This window comes from Cynara cardunculus (assembly GCF_001531365.2).
Source record: "Cynara cardunculus var. scolymus isolate 2C chromosome LG 13, CcrdV1, whole genome shotgun sequence".
In the NCBI taxonomy this organism is placed as follows: Eukaryota; Viridiplantae; Streptophyta; class Magnoliopsida; order Asterales; family Asteraceae; genus Cynara; species Cynara cardunculus.
Genome location: NC_037540.1, coordinates 24,554,914 through 24,557,629, shown reverse-complemented (window position 1 = coordinate 24,557,629; position 2,716 = coordinate 24,554,914).

The following is a 2,716-nucleotide window of genomic DNA, read 5'->3' as shown; positions in this document are numbered from 1 at the left end:
AAAGAGATTGGGTTAGTAAAGGTTCAGTGGCGTTATCATAAGGGACCAGATGCCACTTGGGAATCAGAATCGGAAATGCGGATGAAATATCATTATCTGTTTACTTAATGGAATTCCAGGACGGAATTCTTTTAAGGAGGGAATGTTGTAATAGTCGGGTTTCAAGTTTTGATTTAAGATTTTCTTTAACATATATATATATATATGTATATGTGTTTGTGTGTGTGTGTTATGTTTATATGAATATTTTAATATTTAATTTTAAAAAGAAAAGATGGGGGGGAGGTCGGCTGGTTGTGCCGCCCACCACCTTTCCTCAATACTATATATATAGAAGTTGAGTAGATGAAAGGTTTTACACCCTCTGTATTTAGAAAGTTTTCTTTGAGAGTCATACGGATTGCAAGAAGAGGATTCAAAAGCTTGGATATTCAATTTCTAAAGGTGAGTGTATTAAAGCTTTGAGTATAGTTGTTTGCCTACAATTCAGTAGTTATTAGAACTGGTTATTTATGGTTWATAGTTCATATTGTGCRGATATTTTCTTAAAYCGTCCATATGATGACCGGATTGWTATCCGGACAGTTTCATCCGGATTATAAACCGYTYAAGTGTTGTCCGRAGTCCTCCCTAAAACCGGTCAAGAGGTGACCGGATCTCGTCTAAACCGTTCAAGAGTTGGGCGGTGTATTGACCGGATTGTTTTAAACCGGTCAAAGGTTGGGCAATGGATTGTCCGGATTACTTTAAACCGGTTAAGTTGTGAGCGGGGTATTGTCCGGACTTGTAATCCGGACAAAGATATTGGCTCTATTTTAAGTGTTAACCGGACAAAGCTTATACAAGGTGATATTCGGATTGTTGACCGGAGATGATATAACCCTTATGATATTCCAAGTGTTTGTCCGGATTCTATATCCGGACAAGTCTGACCGGACTTCAAATCTGGTTAATATGTTGAATCGTTTTAGAGATATAATGGCGAGAGAGATGTAATGGCGGTGTAACCGCGGGAGAGATGTAATGGCGGTGTAACCGCATGAGAGATGTAATGGCGGTGTAACCGCAGGAGAGATGTAATGGCGATGTAACCGCGAGAGACATAAATAAGTTTATGTGTCTGAACAGGTTTGATTCTGAACTGATTGTTTGGAAAGTATATTGTTTGTTTGAGAATTATACACTCAGTAGACCTTTTTGGTCTAACGCTCAGTTGTTGGACTAACCTGTTTTGCAGGTCATCATACCTCGCAAGATAAAGGCAAGGGAAAAGTTTAAAATGAATGACGTTTAGTTATTCAAAATGTATATGAAGAAAGTATTTTGTTAATCTGTATTTTGTAAACGATGTTATATTTTGTGTTATGAGTATGATGATGTGGATTATCGGTACATAGAATATGTGGGTTGTTACAAGATCGGTACTCCAGCCTTATCTCAGTTTTAAAGGCTCGAAAGTATGTACAGAAGGGATGTGTTAGTTTTCTTGCCTACGCCATTGACATGAAGAAAGAAAAGGGAAAGATGGAGGATATCCAGTCGTAAGAGAATTTCCTGAGGTATTTCCAGAAGACTTGATAAGTCTACCTCCGGATCGAACGATTGAATTCCAAATTGAATTACTTCCTGGAGCAGCACCGGTTGCACGATAATAAATATAGATAAAATGTTTGTGTCTGTACAGGTTTGATTCTAAACTGCTAGTTTGGAATGTAAGTTATATGTATGAGATTTGTACACTCACTATACCTTTTGGGTCTAATGCTCAGTTGCTGGACTAATCTGTTTTGCAGGTCATCATACGACACAAGATAAAGGCAAGGGGAAAGTTTAAGCAATAATGTTTAGTTTCATATATGTGTATTAAACAAAGTTTTTGTTAGTCCATATTTTGTAAACAATATAACATTTTGGATATAAGGTGTGGTTATTATATAATACTTGTTGGTACAAATGATGGGTTGTTACACATCTTGAAGCAATCAACAAGCCCGTTTCAAGAACATCCATCCAATGCTCATTTGGTGCAAATAAGTCAAGCTCAAAGAAGTTCAAGGAGTTATAAAGCTGATATCATAGTTCAATGTCATATACCTCGAGATATTATGTCTTGTACATGTTTAACTCCTCCATTAAATCATATCGAATAGATGGTCATTCATCTTCGTGGCGACCGAGACAAACAGCTATCGCTCGAAATCCACAGTCTCCGTCGCCTTTTACATCTTGTACCTGTGTGATGTAAAGATGGAAATTATTTAACAAATTGATTAATACATTGAGATAAAAAAAAATTAACTTGCATGAACTATGTTACATACCTGCACTATGTAAGGATGAAAAATACTTGAAAATTGATTAATGTATGGATGTGCATAATTTTGTTGGTCGAAGTATGAACTATGTCTCGTTTGTTCATTGTTCGTCAAAATATCAAACTCTACAAATGTTGACGCGTCTGGACAACTATGCCTATGAGGTTCTCGAGTTGGTGGGTCGATATTGAAAATCGTTTTTCTAACTAGCCATTAACAAGTTTTGAAATCGTAAAGAGAAAATGTTGAAATGGTTACTTGTAAATGAAAATGCAAATTCCACTTCCCTTTTTATTGATTATTTTCTGAATTTTTAAAGTTACAGAAGGATTAATGATATATTATATGAAAATATAGATAAAATAAAAATTAAGAATTTGCATATGAATTTTTAAAGTTTT